Source organism: Mirounga angustirostris, unplaced genomic scaffold (genome assembly GCF_029215605.1).
Source record: "Mirounga angustirostris isolate CCGP_5_RB_7025 unplaced genomic scaffold, mMirAng1.0.hap1 SCAF_2, whole genome shotgun sequence".
Taxonomy (NCBI): domain Eukaryota; kingdom Metazoa; phylum Chordata; class Mammalia; order Carnivora; family Phocidae; genus Mirounga; species Mirounga angustirostris.
Genome location: NW_026991710.1, coordinates 144,052,976 through 144,074,192, shown reverse-complemented (window position 1 = coordinate 144,074,192; position 21,217 = coordinate 144,052,976). Strand labels below are relative to the sequence as shown.

Here is a 21,217-nt window from a genome sequence, read left to right as displayed (position 1 = left end):
TCCCTGAACACACTGTTGTGCAATTGTCTTTCATGGTGTCTCTAATCTCTTAATACTACTGCGTCTAGAAGTAGGATGGGGGAGGTGTTTTCCTTGCTTCTCACTGCAGGACTCTTCCCTGCTCCCTAACCACAACCACCCCCCAAAATTTTGAGGCTTTTGCTACCAGATTGTATCACCTGTTAACCCTCTGTGGGTCATCTGCAGACTCTCATTTTTTAAAGACTTTAACACTTGATTCCTGGTCACTTTTCCCAATACTGTCCTAATTCTTGTCATGCCATCAAATTTGTCATTATTACAGCAACTCTTCCATAGTCTCAATCATAAGCATCCCATGACTTACCATTATTTCCTGTGTTTCCAGCTTATTCCTGGAGGACTTTGCCTCCACAACTTTTGTCCTATTTTGATCCATGGATTTTTCTAGTTTTTTTTTTTTCAATGTCCCTCTCCTCATTTTTTATTTTCCTTTTTTGGCTTAAATTCCATGTTCTCCCATTATAATAATTTCCAAAGCCTCACCTGTCTTTCACTATTACAAATCACCTGGCAAAAACTAACTTGGTGAAATCCAACTCTCTATCTCTTTTGAGCCTGAACTTAGGTAGTGGAATGTGATTGGAGAAAACATACAACTATTCTAACTGGTCTCACTTTAAATTTATAACTAATAGTATCAAGTGAGCACCTTCTGGCCACCCTATTATATTTGCTCAGCCCACTTACTCGCCTACTTTATTTTATTTTATTTTTGTTGTTTTTTTTAATTTAAATTCAATTAACATGTAATGTATTATTGGTTTCAGAGGTAGAGGTCAGTGATTATGTATTATGTATTATGTAAGTCAGCCTTACATAATACCCAGTGCTCATTACATCACGTGCCCTCCTTAATGTCCATCACCCAGTTACCCCGTTCCCTCATCCTGCTTCCCTCCAGGAACCCTCAGTTTGTTTCCTATGCTTAAGAGTCTCTTATAATTTGTCTCCCTCTCTGATGTTGTCTTGTTTTATTTTTTTCCTCTCTTCCCCTATGATCCTCTGTTTTGTTTCTTGAATTCCACATACCAGCGAGATCATATGATAGTTGTCTTTTTTTGATTGGCTTATTTCACTTAACACTCTCTACTTCCATCCACGTCATTGTAAATGCCAAGATTTCATTTTTTTTGATGGCTGAGGAGTATTCCATTGTATATATATATATATATATAACACATCTTTTTTATCCATTCGTCTGTTGATGGACATCTGGGCTCTCCATAGTTTGGCTTTTGTGGATATTGCTGCTATAAACATTGGGGTGCATGTACCCCTTTGGATCACTACATTTGTATCTTTGGGGTAAATACCCAGTAGTGCAATTGCTGGGTCATAGGGTAGCTCTGTTTTCAACCTTTTGAGGAACCTCCATACTATTTTCCAGAGTGGCTGCACCAGCTTGCATTCCCACCAACAGTGTAAGAGGATTCCCCTTCTCCTCATCCTTGCCAACATCTGTTGTTTCCTGAGTGGTTAATTTTAGCCATTCTGACTGGTGTGAGGCGATATCTCATGGTGGTTTTGATATGTATTTCCCTGATGCTGAGTGATGTTGAGCATTTTTCATGTGTCTGTTGGCCATTTATATGTCATCTTTGGAAAAATGTCTGTTCATCTCTTCTGCCCATTTTTTGATTGGATTATTTGTTCTTTAAGTGTTGAGTTTGATAAGTTCTTTATAGATTTTGGATATTAGCCCTTTATCTGCTTTGCCACTTGCAAATATTTTCTCCCATTCTCTTGGTTGTCTTTTGGTTTTGTTGATTGTTTCCTTTGCTGTGCAGAAGCTTTTTATCTTGATGAAGACCCAATAGTTCATGAAGACAGTATGGTACTGGCACAAAAACAGACACATAGATCAAGGGAATAGGATAGAGAATCCAGAAATGGACCCTCATCTCTTTGATCAACTAATCTTCGACAAAGCAGTGCAGCCGCTTTCACCTTATTGGTTAAATTTATTCCTAAATATTTTATCATTTTGAATCAATGGAATGGTTTTCTTGATTTCTCTTTCTGAGAATTTGTTATTAGTGTATACAAACACAACAGATTTTTGTACATTAATGTTGTATCCTGCAACTTCACTAAATTCATTTATTACTTTATACTAGTTTTTTTGGTGTAATCTTTAGGGTTTTTTATATATAGTATCAGGATACCTGTAAATAGTGACAGTTTTACTTTTCCTTTCTTTTTTTTTTTTTTTTTTAAAGATTCTATTTATTTATTTGACGGAGAGAGACACAGCGAGAGCAGGAACACAAGCGGGGGGAGTGGGAGAAGGAGAAGCAGGCTTCCCGCGGAGCAGGGAGCCTGATGCGGGGCTCGATCCCAGGACTCTGGGATCATGACCTGAGCCGAAGGCAGACGCTTAACGACTGAGCCACCCAGGCGCCCCTTACTTTTCCTTTCTAATTTAGATGCCTTTTATTTCTTTTACTTGCCTGGGACTTCCAGTATTATGTTGAATAAAAATAATGAGCATCCTTGTTTTGTTTCTGATCATAGAGGAAAAACTTTTGTCTTTTTACCAGAGTATGAGGTTAACTGTGGGTCTGTCATAGATGGCTTTATTATGTTGAGGTACATTCCTTCTATATCTACTTTGTTGAGCATTTTTATTATAAATGATGTTAAATTTTGTCAAATTATTTTGCATCTATTGAGATGATCATGTGAGATTTTTATCATTTATTTTGTTAATGTGGTTTATTATGTTGATAGATTTGTAGATGTTGAACCATCTTTGCATCCCTGGAATAAGTACTTCTTGATCATGGTGTATGGTCCTTTTAATGTATTGTTTATTTCGGTTTGCTAATATTTTGTTGAGGATATTTGCATCTATGTTCTTCAGGGATACTGGCCTGTAATATTCTTTTTTTTGTGGTGTCCTTGTCTGGTTTGGTATCAGGGTAATGCTGGCCTGGTAAAATATGTTTGGAAGTTTTCCTTCTTTAATTTTTTGTAAGAGTTTGAGAAAGATAGGTGTGAAATCTTTGAATGTTTAGTAGAATTCACCAGTGAAGTCATTTGGTCCTGAACTTTCGTTTATTGGGAGATTTTTGAATACTGATTCAACCCCTTTACTAGTAATCAGTCTATTCAGATTTCTGTTTCTTTATGATTCTGTCTTGGAAGATTATAAAGTCTAGGAATTTATCTACTTCTTATATCTGGCATATAATTCTTTACAGTAGTCTCAGGATTTTTTATCAATTGTAAGTTTTCCTCTTTTATTTCTGATTTGATTTATTTGAGCCCTCTCTCCTTTTTTCTTAGTGAATCTTCCTAAAGATTTCTTTCATTTATGATCTTTATTATTTCCTTCCTTCGACTACCTTTGGGCTTCATTTATTCTTCCTTGTCTAGTTCCTTTAAATTGTTAAGTTTAAAATGTTTGGGGTGCCTGGATGGCTCAGTTGGTTAAGCGCCTGCCTTCAACTCAGGTCATGATTCCAGGGTCCTGGGATTGAGCCCTGTGTCGGGCTCCCTGCTCAGTGGAGAGTCTGCTTCTCCTTCTCCCTCTGCCACTTCCCACCCCGCGCCTCCCCGCCCCCCGGCTCGTGCTCTCTCTCTATCTCAAATAAATAAATAAAATCTTTAAAAAAGGTTTAAAATTATTTGAGAAACAATGTTAAATTGTTTCTAGGTTGTTTGATATTTCTCTTATTTCTTGAAGTAGAAACTATGAACTATGAACTTTCTGTGAACTTTCCTCTTAGAACTGCATTTGCTGCATCCCATAGATTTTGGTGTGCCCTATTTCTGTTTTCATTTGTCTCTAGGTATTTTATGATTTCTCCTTTGATTTCTTCTGTGACTCAGTAGTGTTCAGGAATGTGTTGTTTAGTCTTGACATATTTGCAGTTTTTCCAGTGTTCTTATATCACTGATTTCTAGTTTTGTAACATTGTGGTCAGAAAAGTTGCTTGATATGATTCCATTCTTCTTGAATTTTTGAGACTTACTTTGTGGCTTAACATGTTACGCATCCTGGAGAATGTTCCATGTGCAGTTGACAATGTGTATTTTGCTTTTTTTTTTTTTTTTTTAAAGATTTTATTTATTTGACAGAACGAGAGAGCAGGAGAGCACTAGCAGTGGAAGCTGCAGAGGGAGAGGGAGAAGCAGGCCCCCTGCTAAGCAGGGAGCCCGATGTGAGGCTGGATCCCAGAACCCTGGGATCATGACCTGAGCCGAAGATAATCGCCTAACCAGCTGAGCCACCCAGGCGCCCTATTTGCTGCTTTTGGATGAATGTTCTCTATGTACCTATTAAGTCCATCTGGTCCAATGTGTTGTGTAAGGCCCGTGTTTCCTTACTGATTTTCTGTCTGTATGATCTATCCATTGGTGTAGTGGGTTGTTAACATCCCCTGCTATTGTGTCGCTGTCAATCTCTCCCTTTTTGTCTGTCAGTATTTGCTTTATATATTTTGGTGCTTTATGCTGGGTGAATATATATTTATATATATTCATAAATAGTATATTTTCATAACCCACTTATTATTATGTAGTGCCCCTCTTTCTCTTCCATTATAGTCTTTTTATATTTCCTTTGATATGAGTATAGCTACATCAGCTTTCTTATCAATTTGCACAGAATATCTTTTTTCAACCATTTACCTTCAGTCTGTGTGTGTCTTCTTTTCTGAAGGGAGTCTTTTGTAGGCAGTATATAGGTGTGTCTTTTTTATTATTTATTTATTATTTATTTATTTTTATTATGCTATGTTAGTTACCATACAGTACATCATTAGTTTTTGTTGTAGTGTTCTATGATTCATTGTTTGAGTATAACCCTCCTTAATACCTATCACCGGGTAACCCATCCTCCCACCCCTCCGATTTCCCCACTTCATTTTTCCCTTCCTTTTCCTAATGTCCTCCATGCTATTCCTTATGTTCCACAAATAAGTGAAACCATATAATAAGTGACTTTCTCTGCTTGACTTATTTCACTTAGCATAATCTCCTCCAGTCCTGTCCATGTTAATGCAAAAGTTGGCTATTCATCCTTTCTGATGGCTGAGTAATATTCCATTGTATTATATGGATCACATCTTCTTTATCCATTCGTCTGTTGAAGGGCGTCTCGGCTCTTTCCACAGTTTGGCTGTTATGGACGTTGCTGCTATGAACATTGTGTGTATGTGGCCCTCTTTTCACTACATCTGTGTCTTTGGGGTAAATACCCAGTAGTGCAATTGCTGGGTCATAGGGTAGCTCTATTTTTAAATTTTTGAGGAACCTCCACACTGTTTTCCAAAGTGGCTGTACCAACTTGCATTCCCACCAACAGTGCAAGAGGGTTCCCCTTTCTCCACATCTTCGCCAACACTTGTTTCCTGTCTTGTTAATTTTTGCCATTCTAACTGGTGTAAGGTGGTATCTCAGTGTGGTTTTGATTTGAATTTTCCCTGATGGCTAATGATGATGAACATTTTTTCATGTTTCTGTTAGTCATTTGTATGTCTTCTTTTGAGAAGTGTCTGTTCATGTCTTCTGCCCATTTTTTGACTGGATTATTTGTTCTTTGGGTGTTGAGTTTGAGAAGTTCTTTATAGATCTTGGATATCAGCCCTTTGTCTGTAGTGTCATTTGCAAATATCTTCTCCCATTCTGTGGGTTGCCTCTTTGTTTTGTTGACTGTTTCCTTTGCTGTGCAGAAGCTTATCTTGATGAAGTCCCAAAAATTCATTTTTTGTTTCCCTTGCCTTTGGAGATGTGTCTTGAAAGAAGTTGCTGTGGCTGATGTCAAAGAGGTTACTGCCTATGTTCTCTAGGATTTTGATGGATTCCTGTCTCACATCGAGGTCTTCCATCCATTTTGAGTTTATCTTTGTGTACGGTGTAAGAGAATGGTCCAGTTTCATTCTTCTGTATATAGCTGTCCAATTTTCCCAGCACCATTTATTGAAGAGACTGTCTTCTTTCAATTGCATATTTTTTCCTGCTTTGTCGAAGATTATTTGACCATAGAGTTGAGGGTCCATATCTGGGTTCTCTATTCTGTTCCATTGGTCTATGTATCTGTTTTTGTGCCAGTACCATGCTGTCTTGATGATCACAGCTTTGTAATATAGCTTGAAATCCGGCAACGTGATGCCCCTAGTTTTGTTTTTCTTTTTCAACATTTCCTTGGCAATTCAGGATCTTTTCTGATTCCATACAAATTTTAGGATTCTTTGTTCCAGCACTTTGAAAAATGTCATTGGAATTTTGATCAGGATTGCTCTGGGCAGCATAGACATTTTCACAATGTTTATTCTTCTGATCCATGAGCAGGGAATGTTTTTCCATCTTTTTGTGTCTTCTTCAATTTCTTTCATGAGTGTTCTGTAGTTCCTAGAGTATAGATCCTTTACCTCTTTGGTTAGGTTTATTCCGAGGTATCTTACGGTTTTTGGTGCTATTGTAAATGGAATTGATTCTCTAATTTCTCTTTCTACAGTTGCATAGTTAGTGTTTAAGAAAGCAACTGATTTCTGTGCATTGATTATGTATCCTGCCCCATTACTGAATTGCTGGATGAGTTCTAGTAATTTGGGGGTGGGGTTTTTTGGGTTTTCCACATAAATTATCATGTCATCTGTGAAGAGAGAGAGTTTGACTTCTTTGCCAATTTGAATACCTTTTATTTCTTTTTGTTGTCTGATTGCTTTTGCTATGGCTTCTAGTACTATGTTGAACAGTAGTGGCAAGAGTGGGCATCCTTGTTGTGTTCCTGCTCTTAAGGGAAAGGCTCTCAGTTTTTCCCCATTGAGAAAGATATTCGCTGTGGGTTTTTCATAGATGGATTTTATGAACTTGAGGAATGTTCCCTCTATTCCTATACTCTGAAGAGTTTTAATCAGGAAAGGATGTTGTATTTTGTCAAATGCTTTTTCTGCATCAGTTGAGAGGACCATATGGTTCTTCTCCCTCCTCTCATTAATGTGTTATAGCACACTGATTTGTGAGTGTTGAAACACCCTTGCATCCCAGGGATAAATCCCAGTTGGTCGTGGTGGATGATGCTTTTAATGTATTGTTGGATCCTATTAGCTAGGATTTTGTTGAGAATTTTGGCATCCATATTCATCATGGATATCGGTCTGAATTTCTCCTTTTTGATGGGATCTTTGCCTGGTTTGGGGATCAAGATAATGCTCACCTCATAGAATAAGTCTGGAAGCTTTCCTTCTGTTTCTATTTTTTGAAACAGCTTCAGGAGAATAGGTATTATTTCTTCTTTGAATGTTTGGTAAAATTCCCCAGGGAATCCATCAGGCCTTGGACTCTGTTTTTTGGGAGGTTTTTGATCACTCCTTCAATCTCATAACTGGTTATTGGTCTATTCAGGTTGTCAGTTTCTTCCTGTTTCAGTCTTGGGAGTTTATAGGTTTCCAGGAAGGCATCCATTTCATCCAGGTTGCTCATTGTATTGGTATATAGTTGTTGATAATTTCTAATAATTGTTTCTATTTCCTTGGTGTTAGTTGTGATCTCTCCTCTCTCATTCATAATTTTATTAATTTGGGTCCTTTCTCTTTTCTTTTGGATAAGTCTGGCCAGTGGTTTATTGATCTTATTAATTCTTTCAAAGAACCGGCTTCTAGTTTCGTTGCTCTGCTCTATTTCTGGTTTCTAATTCATTGATCTCTGCTCTAATCTTAATTATCTCTCTTTTAATGTGTGGCTTAGGCATCATTTATTGTTTTTTTCTCTAGTTCTTCAGGTGTAAAGTTAGTTGGTGAATTCGGGATTTCTCTATTTTTTTGAGTGAGGCTTGGATGACTATGTATTTCCCCCTTAGGACCGCCTTTGCAGTATCCCATAGGTTTTGGACTGATGTGTTTTCGTTCTCATTGGTTTCCATGAATTGTTAAGTTCTTCTTTGATTTCCTGGTTGACCCAAACATTCTTGAGCAGAGTGGTCTTTAGCTTCCAAGTGTTTGAATTTCTTCCAAATTTTTTCTTGTGATTGAGTTCCAGTTTTAAAGCATTATGATCTGAGAATATGCAGGGAATAATCTCAGTCTTTCGGTATCAGTTGAGACCTGATGTGACCCAGTATGTGGTCTGTTCTGGAGAAAGTTCCATCTGCGTATGAGAAGAATGAGTATTCTTTTGTTTTAGTGTGGAATGTTCTGTATATATCTGTGAGGTCCATCTGGTCCAGTGTGTGATTCAAAGCTCTTTTTTCTTTTTTTTTTTTATGATTTTATTTATTTATTTGAGAGAGAGAGAATGAGAATGAGCACATGAGAGGGGGGAGGGTCAGTGGGAGAAGTAGACTCCCTGCTGAGCAGGGAGCCCGATGCAGGACTCAATCCTGGGACTCCAGAATCATGATCTGAACCAAAGGCAGTCGCCTAACCAACAGGCGCCCTCAAAGCTCTTGTTTCTTTGTTGATTTTCTGCTTAGATGATCTATCTATTGCTGAGAGTGGAGTGTTGAGGTGTCTTACAATTAACATATTATTATCAATATGTCTCTTTATTTTGGTTGCGGTTGGCTTATGTAGTTCGCTGCTACCATGTTGGGGGCATAGATATTTACAATTGCTAGATCTTCTTGTTGGATGGACCCTTTAAGAATGATATAGTGTCCTTCTGTGTCTCTAACTACAGTCTTTAGCTTAAAATCTACTTTGTCTGATATAAGAGTTGCTACCCCAGCTTTCTTTTGAGGTCCTTTGGCATTAAAGATGGTTTTCTATTCTTCACTTTCAGTCTGAATTTATCTTTAGGTTCAGAATGAGTCTCTTGTAGACAGCATATGGATGGGTCCTGTCTTTTTACCCAATCTGCAACCCTGTGTTGTTTTATGGGAGCATTTAGGCCATTCACGTTGAGAGTGATTATTGAAAGATATGATTTTATTGTCATCATGTTGCCTGTGACGTCCTTATTTCTATAGATTGTCTCTGTAAATTTCAGTTCTATATCACTCTTGGGGTCTTTCTCCTTTTATAGAACCCCCCGTAATATTTCTTGCACGGCTTAGTGGTCACATATTCTTTCAGTTTCTGCTGGTCCTCGAAGCTCTGTATCTCTCCATCCATTGTAAATGACTGCCTTGCCGGATAAGTATTCTTGGCTGCATGTTCTTCTTGTATAAGTATCCTGAATATGTCTTGCCAGCCCTTTCTGGCTTGCCAGGTCTCTGTGGATAGGTCTGACGTTCTTCTGATGTTCCTCCCTCTGTAGGTAAGGAATCTCTTCCCCCTCACTGCCCTTAAGATGGTTTCCTTGTTTTTAAGATTTGCAAGTTTTACTATTACATGCTGGGCGTTGGTCTGTTCTCCTTCATCTTGGGAGGGGTTCTGTCTGCCTCTAGGACACAAGTGGTTGTTTCATTCCCCAGATTAGGGAAGTTCTCAGCTACGATTTGCTCAAATATATCTTCTAGTCCTCTCTCTCTCTCCATCCCCTCAGGGATCCCAATAATTCTGCCATTGGAACGTTTCATGGTGTCACTTATTTCTCTAATTCTGTTTTCATGGATTTTAAGCTGTTTGTTCCAGGCCTCCTCTTGTTCCTTCTTTTCTATCAGTTTGTCTTCTAGATCACTAATTCGTTCTTCTGCCTTGTTTACCCTAGCTGTTAGAGTATCTAGATTAGATTGGATCTCATTGATGGCATTTTTAAGTTCTGCTGGATCAGCTCTCATTTCTGCCCTTAGAGACTCTATGTTGCCATTAATCGTTTTCTCCATCCTAGCTATTGTCTTCATAACTGTTACCCTGAAGTCAATTTCCGACATCTTGCTTATATCCATAGCCATTTGTTCTGTGGCAGAAGTCACAGTCTCTGAGTCTTTCCTGTTGAAAGCATTCCTCCTCTTAGTCATTCTCTTGAGGGGTGGTTGACAGAATGTACAGAGTCCAAATTATTGACCATGACCCAAGCAAGATGCACCTGTTTTTTAGGGACCTTAGGGTTGTCGGCCTCTTGTTCTTCCAGCCTGTCTTCTAGGGGAGGGGCCTGCCATGCTGTTTTTCAGGCAACCCTGTTTGGTCAGAGTTGCCCTGCCCCCTGTGGGGGAGGATGGGCTCAGTGAAAACTGGTATTTTGGGGCTTTTGTTCTCTGGCGGCTTTCCCTGGAGGCTTTCCGAGTCTCTTCTGAGAGTCAGAGCAGAAGTGACCCTTTCTAAACCTCTGCCTCAGAGCAGAGAGATTGCATTCTGTTCTTCAGTGAGCTCTCCAGGCCACACTATCTCCATTTCTGTCTGTGCTGCTAAAACCTCAGCATCCTGGGTTGTATGCCCCTCAGCAGCACTCCCAGTCGTGGCTTCTGGGTTGGGGCGCGTCTCTGCCCTTTGTGCTTCTAAAACTGCCAGCCACCACCAGTTTGCTTGTGCGTCCCCTGTAGCTCCAGGTTTCAGTCCGGGGGGTGGGGGGGCTGCCCGAAAGTCCTTTCCCCACCACTACAGGTCTTTGAGTCTCTGCCCAGTCCTCAGCGTGGGAGGCTTTTATCTCTGGCTGTGCAGGATCCTGAAGGCTCCCTCCCCCTTCCGTTTACTTCCAGTATCTGCCCACAGAATCACAGCTCCCAGCTTCATACCTCAAAATCAACCACCTGCGATATTCTGTTTGTAGAGATCCAGATAGATCTTCTTACATCTCAGGCTGATTTCGTGGGTGTTCAAAGTGGTTTGGTATATACCCAGCTCAATTCAGGGGACCGGTTGGAATAGGGTCCCCTACTCCTCTGCCGTCTTTGCCGCCTCCTCAGTGTGTCTTTTTAAAAAATCCGTTCAGTCACTCTGTGTCTTTTGACTGGAGAATGTAGTCTATTTACATTTAATTTTTTATACATACGTAGTTATTCATTTTGTCAGTTGTTTTCTGGCTGTTGTATAGTTCCTTTCTGTTCTTTATTCTCTTTTTCTCTTCCTCGTGGTTTGATGACTTTCTTTAATGTCATCTCTAGATTTTTTCTCATTTTCTTTTGTGCATTTACTATAAACTTTTGCATTGTGACATTGTTAGGTTCACATATATATCATTTTATGTGTATGAGAGCTTAAGTTGATAGCAACTTAAATTTGAACAGATTCTAAAACACTACATTTCCCCCCTCCACATGTTACATTTTTGATGTCACTCTTTATATCTTTTTGTTTTATGTATCCCTTAACTAATCATTGTAGTTTTAATTTTACTTTTTTCTTTTAAATTTGTATCTTTATAAGTGATTAATCCAGTTTTTACCATTTCCAGTGAGATTTTTACTTTTGTATGTTTTCTTGTTTTTAATTATTGCCATTTCAACTTTAAGAAGTCCCTTTAACATTTCTTGTAAGGCTGGTCTAGTGGTGATAACCTCCTTTATCTTGTTTGTCCAGAAAGCTCTTTATCTTTTCTTCAAATCTGAATGATAATCTTACCAGGTAGAGTTTTCTAGGTTGTTAGCTTTTTGCCTTTTAGCACTTTGAATATGTTATGCCACTCCATTCTGGCTTACAAACTTCCTGCTGAGAAATCGAATGATAGCCTTCTGGGATTTCTCTTGTATGTAACAGTTTCCTTTTTTCTTGGTGTTTTTAAGATCATTTCTTTATTTTTGACATTTTAATTATAATGTGTGTTGGTGTAGCTTTCTTTTGGTTCATTTTATTTGGAATTCTCTGGGCTCCCTGGACGTGGATTTCATTTTCTTCCCTAGGTTTGGGAAGTTTTCAGCCATTATTTCTTCAATTAAATTTTCTGCCCCTTTCTCTTTCTCTTCCTTCTGGTACTCATATAATGCAAATGTTATTCCACTTGTTGCTGTCCCAGAGGTCCCTTAAGTTATTTTTATATTTTTAATTTTTTTTTTTAAAGATTTTTATTTATTTGACAGGTAGAAAGAGAACAAGTAGGCAGAGAGGCAGGCAGAGGGAGAGGGAGAAGCAGGCTCCCCACTGAGCAGGGAGCCCAATGCGGGGCTTGATCCCAGGACCCTGGGATCATGACCTGAGCCGAAGGTAGCTGCTTAACCGACTTAGCCACCCAGGCGCCCCACTTTTTTCTTTTTGATGCTCTGGGTGAGTTTTATCTTCCAGTTCACTGATTTGTACTTGTACTTCATCCTGTCTGCTGTTGAACCCCTCGTTCAGTTTTTATATTCTTTGGCTCTGACTTTTGTTTGGTATTTTCTTATGTTTCCTTTCTGTTTGTCAAAGTTCTCACTGTGTTCACCCATTCTTCTCCTGAGTTCAGTGAGCATCTTTATGACCATTACTTTGAATTCTTTATCAGGTAGATTACTTACCTCCATATTATTTAGGTCTTTTACTGAGATTTTTGTCTTATTCTTTTGTTTGGAACATATTTCTCTGTTTCCTCATTTTGCTTTCTCTATTTGTTTCTATGTTTTGGGTCAGAGTACCTCTCCCAGTCTTGAAGGAGTGGCCTTTTGGAACATATTCTTCTGTCTCCCTATTTTGCTTGCCTTTCCATGTTTGTTTCTATGGAGTATGTGTAACTGATTTTTCCTTAACTTGAAGGAATGGTCTTGAATATGTTTGTCCCTTATGTAGATAGTGTGTGTTTGATGACTTGTGGCTGGCTGGAGCTGTGGCTGATGTGGCCTGGAGGTCACAGGGCATTCTGTACTGGTGCTGCCTTGTTGGGATCATGTGGGCCAGAGTGGTCCTGTTGCTATCTGTGCAGGGGGTGCCCTAGCAGGACAGCTGAAGCTGAAACAGGTCCAAGCAATGGATCCTAGGATTCTCAGTGCAGTGGGCACCCTGGCAGGACAGCTAAAACTAAACTGGGTGCAGGCCTGGGAGGGAGTGTCTGGGGACCCTACATGCAGAGGATACCCTGTCAGGACGGCTGAAGCAGACAACACACTGAGTGTAACACAGAAGGTCCCATGGTTCTACATTGCAGAGGGCACATTAGATTGGTGAAACTGAACTAGGTATAGATTGGGGTGTTTTAGGACTCTGCATAGAGGGTGCCTTGACAAGGTGACCAGAGCTGAGGCCAGTACAGGTGGGGTGTTTTGGGGCCTTTGTGCAGGGAGCACCCTGGCATGCAGCTGGAGCTGAAGCAGGCATCAGCTGGGAGGTCCTATAGCACCATGCACCAGAGGTACCCTAGTAAGCTGTCTGAAGCCATAGTGGTCTGGGCCTGTGTGTTCTGGGGTGCTTTTGCACACCCATGTCACTTTGGCACAAAAGCTGGAGCTGTAGTAAGTTCTGACCAGGGGTGTCGTGTGCACTGCCCTCTGGCTGCCTTGATGGCTGGATCCGGTATGGGTTAGAGCCCAGGGCCCACTGAAGCAGCAGGCCAGTTAGGGTACCAGGACCCTGCTCCCATTACGAAGGTGGAGGAGGGGTGTAAACTATGTTGCTCAGTAGCCCCTCTGACTTGGCCCAGGAGAGTGCTAGCAGCTCTCTCTGCCCCTTGGTAGAGTTTAGAGCTGGCCCTTTTATATGCTGGTTGCTCTTTTAAAGCTCCAGAACCTCTGGGGCTGCTGTGGGGTAGGGACCCAGAGCATGATGAGGTGGGTAGGCCACCTTTGGTGTTTGTACCTTAATCTGGTCTGTGCTTTCGTGATGGAGGGGGAGTGTAAACCATGGCAATCTCCCACCACTTGTACCTAGACGGAGTTATATTTGCTCCTCTGTTGTTTGACGGAGTTCTAGGGCCAGATCTTTTATATACTAGTTGTTCTTTTAAACTGGCTTTTTTTCTGTGTTCCAGGGCAGACCTCTTTGCTCCCAGTCCCTCAGTACTATCCCTTCCCACTGCAGTTCTCAACATTGGAGCTGGGGGTTCCCTTTTTTACCATGTCTTTGTCTCTCTTGTTCTATCTTTTGTTATACAGAAGCTGGTCAGTTAGCCTTCAGTTCTTCTCTGGGAGAAATTGCTCCCATAAATAGGTGTAAAGTTGGTGTGTTCATGAAGGAGGTGAAAGCTTGAAAATGAGAAGTTTATAAGAAAAACCATAACCACTTAATGATATTGTCTTGTCACATTTTTTTGTTTTTTAAGATTTTATTTATTTATTAGAGAGAGAGAGCACAAGCAGAGGGAATGGGAGAGGGAGAAGCAGTCTCCCTGCTGAGCAGGGAGCCCAATGTGGGGCTTAATTCCAGGACCCTGGGATCATGACCTGAGCTGAAGGCAGAGGCTTAACCAACTGAGCCACCCAGGGGCCCCTGTTTTGTCACTTTTTAATTGGAAAAATTTAAGCTAGTAACATACTAAGTTTTTACTACTCAGCATATCAAAAATTATTTGCATGTCATAGAAACTTTCTTTGCTTCAGTTCCTATAGTTTGTTTTTTTTTTAAATTTTTTTTAAAGATTTTATTTATTTATTTGACAGAGAGAGACACAGCGAGAGAGGGAACACAAGCAGGGGGAGTGGGAAAGGGAGAAGCAGGCTCCCCGCAGAGCAGGGAGCCCGATGCGGGACTCGATCCCAGGACCCTGGGATCATGACCTGAGCCGAAGGCAGTCGCCTAACCAACTGAGCCACCCAGGTGCCCTATAGTTTTTTTTTTTTTAAAGATTTTATTTATTTAATTGACAGAGAGACAGTGAGAGAAGGAACACAAGCAGAGGGAGTGGGAAAGGGAGAAGCAGTCCTCCTGCCGAGAAGGGAGACCAATGTGGGGCTCGATCCCAGAACCCAGGGATCATGACCCGAGCCACCCAGGCGCCCCGTGTATTTTTTTAACAGATTCTGTTCTTATGCCAGCAGAGGGAGCTCTATGAATAGAATTTAGTATTTTGGTTCTGATTTTTAAAAAACACAAAACAAAACATTTTTCTTAATGCAGTGTTTTATGTTACCATATTTTTCTCTTTGGGTAGATACAGTTGAAAATACTTGTGTGATCTCAAAGAAACAGCTTGTTATTTTTATTTCACAAATATTTGAGTTAAAAAAAAACAAAAAACAAGTATTTGAGTATCTTGTTTATGTGGCAGTGGAGCATCAAAAGATGAATATAATTGGTGTCTTCATTTAACTTACCTAAGAGTATGTAGGTGCCTTAGTTAAACATACTCTTCTTACTGCTCCCTATTGGGTAATCTGTTTAAAAGCTGTTTGTTTGAAGTGAGATCTGTGTTACTTGTGTTAATATTTTTAAATTGATGTTGCAGTTCAAAGATTTTGAGACCTGGTAAGAGTTAAGCTGTGGGACCTTTCAAAATATAGAATGTAGGGCTCTCTGTCCAGAAATTATGATTCTGCAACTCTTGGGGATATATATATTTAAAAATAGCTTTATTGAGATTTATTTCACATCCATCCAAAGTTTGGAATTAAATGGCTTTTAGTGAGTTCACAGAGTTGTGTAACCATCACCACAATCATTTTTAGAACATTTTCATCACCTCCAAAAATATCCTTTTCCCATTTGCTTTCACTTCCCATTCTTCCCCTACCCCCATTGCCGTAGGCAACTGCTAACCTACCTTTGTCTCTGTGTAGATTTTCTTATTCTGTACATTTCATGTAAATGGGATCATACAATATATGGTCTTTTTGTGACTGGGTCCTTTTACTTAGCACAGTGTTTTCAAGGTTATAACATGTACCATGTTGTAACATGTATCACTACTTCATTCCTCTTTATTGCCAAACAATATTCCTTTGTATGGAAGGAGTGTGTATTTTTACAAAGCTTCTGTGTAACATTACCCACTGCTTTAAATTTTATATTCATCACATACTTTGAAATATTAACTTTGTAATACTATGAAGAACATTATCTCTATTTTTTTCTTACATGTCAGTAACAGTGGCCCCAGCTCTCTCCCTTGACTATTTTAAAATTCGGGGTCTCTATTTGTGATGCAAAAATCTTTTTAGTGGATAAAGAACAGAGACTTCTTTTAGTAATAGATGGAGAGTAAGAGAACCAGCTACACAGAGTATGCATCTTTACTGGGTCTGGATGTGATACATATTTATTTCTTACTCTTGGTTACTTTTAGAAAAAATTAGAGAGTTACTGTTCTTTAAATATTTCAATATTTTTGTCATTTCATTGACCCTAGTGCCATTTCTGCAGTTAAGTGGTAAGATATTGGTTAATTTAAGTGAGAGTTGAATTAAAATAATCAAAGTTAGAAATTAGGAGTTAGGAACTAATAATGTAGTGAGGGGGTGGGATGGTTCTGGGAACCTACTACTTGGGTCTTCTCAGGTAGTAGGCTCCTGGGTTACTTATGATGTGAGATTTAGTACCATTTACCACTTTGTGCAGCTTTAAGCTAACTTATACTGTATCAATAAAATGGATTTGGTTTAGGGGTACCTGGCTAGCTCAGTCAGTATGCGACCTGGCTAGCTCAGTCAGTATGTGAACATACGACTCTTTTATCTCAGGGTTGTGAGTTCACACCCCACCTTGGGCATAGAGCTTACTTTAAGAAAAAAATTAAGGGCACCTGGGTGGCTCAGTCGGTTAAGTGTCTGCCTTCGGCTCAGGTCATGATCCCAGGGTTCTGGGATCTAGTCCTGCATCGGGCTCCCTGCTCAGTGGGGAGTCTGCTTCTCCTTCTGACCCTCCTCCCCGCTCATGCTCACTCTCTTGCTCGCTCTCTCTCTTGCAAAAATAAATAAATAAAATCTTTTAAAAAAATTAATTAAAAAAATTAAAATGGATTTGGTTTTGATGATCATGAATTAAATTGGCAAAGTACATTATAAAAAGAATCATTTTCATTTTATCAGTTTATCAACACATAGGGGTAGTGTTACATATTCTAAATAGCATTATTTTATTGTGCTCATATTAAGTAATGTATTCATTAAAATAAGTTACATTTTGTAAGGAGGAAATTATGTTTAAATTATATATCATGTTGCTTTCTGAAGAAGAAACTTCAAAGATCTTCGGAATTCTTTTAGTATAAATAAACTTTTGTGTGTCTTTCTAGTTCTTTTTTTATTTTATTAACTTCATATTAATTGAGGGTCACTTATTTGATTTATTCTGAGTTGCCTTTTAGAATTTTAGTGCTTCTTTGGATCATTTTATAAAATTTAGAAAACTGATGCAATGAGTGGTATATAAAAGTAATAACATTGACTTTTGCTAAAAGACAGCTGCTATTGAAACGGAATTGTTGCCAAAGACCTTTTTAATGACTTAATAAAATGCTGAATTATTTTGATAATAATGTAAATGATCATTGAAGTAATATTTTAAAGTAACATCTGCTTTTCTTTGTATTGAAACTCAACAAAGGTAAATAGTTTTGTACAGTGTTCTCTTTATATTCATTTTTTTTCCTAAGGTAGTTGAAAAAATGTAAAAACTGGTACATGATAGAGAAGAGTTTCCTGTAAATACTTTTTGTCTTTTTTGGTATATAAGATTATATTTTGAATTGTTTAAAGATTTGATCATACATTAGGCTTTACCTTGATTACAAAATTTGAGTATTAGCAAAGGATAAAAATGAGAAGAAGACCATGTGTCAGTTATTCTTATGAACATACATATAGAAATCCTTAAAAACTATTTTTAAAAAAAAAATCAAGCAGCTTATCAAAAGAATAATAATTATCAAATAGGATTCATTTCAGGAATACAGGGGATGGTTCAATAGTAGAAAAATGATTACTATAATTTCACTGCATTGCGGATTAGAAGAGAAAACCATATATAAATTATCTCAGTAGATACCAAAAGTTCAGTAAAATTTAAACTAATTTTTGTTTTATATATTTATTTTTTTAATGACTTTTTTTTTTTTAATTGCTAAGACCTGGTGAGCTTTTCAGATTTCATCCTGCTCCAGGAATAATTAGTTTAACCTCATCTGTCTGGGTTATAGTTTACTTATCTCTAAAAAGAGGTCATACTAGTTTTTCCTTAAGGCCTTTAGCAGTCCCTATCTCCTTCCACCTCTTTCGTCCTAAAGCTCTCTCATACTTGTTTAAAATTGGACCTGAAACACGTAACTTTTTAAAAAGGGTTAATTTTATAATACAGAATGTTTTAACTTCTGATCACATATCTTTTCCAACACCACTTCCTGGTAAGCTCCAACTAGAGGAAGTTTGGGGCTGGAACTTACTTATAACCACAAGATCAAGAGTTTCATGCTCTATCAACTGAGGCAGCCAGGTACCCTCACCGATTTTTGCTTTAAAAACTTCTTTGGTTGTATACATTAAATATGTATAACTTTCTGTATGTCAATCATACCTCCAAGTAGTTAAAAAAAAAACCCAACAAACCAAGAACTTCTTTGATTCAAGAAATAGAAGGGAAAGTTCTTAATTTGATACAGTTATATATACCTGAAACTTATGTCAAGGATTGTATATAAGGATGAACAATTGGAAACATTACCATTAAAGTCAGGAACAAGACAAAGATATTTGCTATGATTGCTTGATTGCTTTTTTTTTTTTTAATATTAGGCCAGAAGTCCTATCCAATGCAATTAAAAACAGAAATATGAACCATAAGTATTGGTAGAGTAGAGAAAACATAGACATTATTTACAGATGATATATTTACTTACCTAGAAAATTGTTGTGAAGCAGCAGAAAACTATTAATGAATTCAGTAAAGTAGCCTGACACAAATTCCACATGCAAAAATGTATAATCAGTTACAAAATGAAATGGAAAGGAATAGTGACAAACTCGTTGAAATTCTTTAGAATAGACTTAGTGAGAAAGGTATAAGATAACTGATTAAGGAACCAAGGTCAATGGAATAGTGTCTATGAGTGAAAAAAAAATGTAGATAGAAACAATAACATAGATAAATCACCAAAACAGTATTAATCAACAGAAGCAAGATACGGAAGAATACGTGTTGTATAATTCCACTCATATAAAACTCAGAATCAGAAAAATATTAAGCTATATTGTTTAGGAAGGCATATGTAAGTTGCAAAACAATAAAGAAAAGCAAGATGGTAGTGAAAAAGTCAGGATGGGGGCACCTGGATGGCTCAGTCGTTAAGCATCTGCCTTCCGCTCAGGTCATGATCCCAGGGTCCTGAGATCGAGCCCCGCATCGGGCTCCCTGCTCAGCGGGAGGCCTGCTTCTCCCTCTCCCACTCCCTCTGCTTGTGTCCCCTCTCTCGCTGTGTCTCTCTCTGTCAAATAAATAAATAAAAATCTTAAAAAAAAAAAAAAGTCAGGATGGTGGTTACCTCTGTGGTATAGGTAGAATTTGTGGAAGGGCACTTGGAGGGATTCTGGGTGTTGGTTTGACTTCAGTTGTAGCTACATGGGTATTTCCTTTATTTTTGCTAACCTCAAAGTAGATCTTTTATCTACTTTCCTGTAGGTGACTTTATATCCCAGTTTAAAAAAAAAAAAAAAGGAAAAGAGATGGTTATGTGGAATAGAATAGAGAATTCTAGAAACTGACCCAGATGAGTGTGTGAATTTATTATATGATATATGAGGCATTTTAAACCGGTGGGAAAAAAGATGTATCAGACAATAAATTGTTAGGGGATAACTGAATTGCCTTGAAATCCTAGAAAAAACTTAGATTCCCAGCTCATTACGAATAAAAATTTATTTTAGATCGGTCTAAAAATAAAAGTCTACAAACATTTAAAAATCTAAATATAAATTAAAGATCTAAATCTAAAAATGAAACTAAGCGGCAGAAACAAAATATAATATCTAGGTTAAAATTTCTTCCTTAGCAAAACAATATATTCAGGTATCACAAAGGAAATGATTGGCAGATTTAACTATACATAAATTACAGACTTCTGTGCGGTGAAAGATAAAACAAACAGCAACTAGAAGAATGGGGAAAATATTTGTAGCATCTGTAATAGTCTTATTTTCTGCAATATGCAAAGAGCTCCTAAAATTGAACAACCCCACAATTAGATGAACAATTGGTATATAAAAGGAGAAATGTTAATGTCTCTATACTGGGAGATATTCTTAGCCTTTGTAAAAAACAGAAATTCAAGATAGATTGATAGTATTTGTGAGACTGTGAGTAAAAGAGCTCTTTGGTGGGAGTATTGGTGCAGACTCTTGGGAGGGCAGTTTTTCTCAACATTTTAAGTTGTGTTAGACATGTACTTTCATGTCTAGAAAAATTGCCCTTCTGAAAGGCTGGCATATGGCACAAAGATGTATGTACAAGGAAGTGCCTTAAAGCATATAGAGTAGGAAAAAAGTGGAACCACCTAGTTATCCATCCCTAGAGGAATGCTAAAATTAATTAATTATATCCATTGTATGGAATATTGCCATTGTTAATTTGCTTACTACAATGTGGAAATGTCAAGGAACATTGTTAATAGTAAAAAACATTTTTCCATCTAATAACACATTTTTATTACATTTATGTAAGAAGCATAAAAAGCTAAAATTCTATGTATGTATATATGTGTGTATATATTTAAGTGTGTCTTGGAAGGATACTCATGAAAATATTGACAGTGGGTACCTCTAGAAGTAGAGTGAAGTAGACTAACTTCTTACTATTGTTTGAATTTTATATAGTGAACATATATAACTACTTTTTAAAAATTTATCTCTAATATTGGGCTTTCTAAATGACATTGTTTTCAAATTAGAAAACTGAAAATTAATATCTGTATCCAAGGACAGAACTTAGTGATTGGGGAAGAACCCTTTTCCACAGTTTCTTTGAATCTAAGGTTCCTTTTTGTTTAACACCATATTGAACACTACAGTCATTCTTTTATTTTTAGGGATTTTATATATATATCTTTTGTTTGTTTATTTTTTCCTGCTCTAGTTTTTATTATTTCCTGGCTTTGGACCTTGTTCTTTTTCTAGCTCCTTTAGGTATAGGGTTAGGTTTTGTATTTGAGATTTTTCTTGTTTCTTGAGGTAGGACTGTATTGCTATAAACTTCCCTTTTAGAACAGCTTTTGCTTTATCCCAAAGATTTTGGACTGTTGTGTTTTCATTTTCATTTGTTTACATGTATTTTTTTTTAATTTCTCTTTGAATTCTTGGTTGACCCATTCATTGTTTAGTAGCTTATTATTTAGCTCCTTGTATTTGTGTTCTTTCCAGTTTTTCTTGTGATTGACTTCTAAAATCATACCATTGTGGTTGGAAAGGATGCATGATATGGTTTTAATCTTTTTGAATTTATTGAAACTTGTTTGGTGGCCTAACATTCTGGAGAATGTTGCATGTGCACTTGAATGTGTATTCTGAGGTTTTTGGATGGAGTGTTCTGTA

General features: G+C 37.9%; 1 protein-coding gene across 14 annotated transcripts in view; it reads left to right on the top strand.

Moving 5' to 3' along the window:
* Positions 1–21,217, top strand: part of NEK1 (NIMA related kinase 1) — a 326,908-nt gene that overhangs the window by 51,016 nt on the left and 254,675 nt on the right. The window lies entirely within an intron of this gene.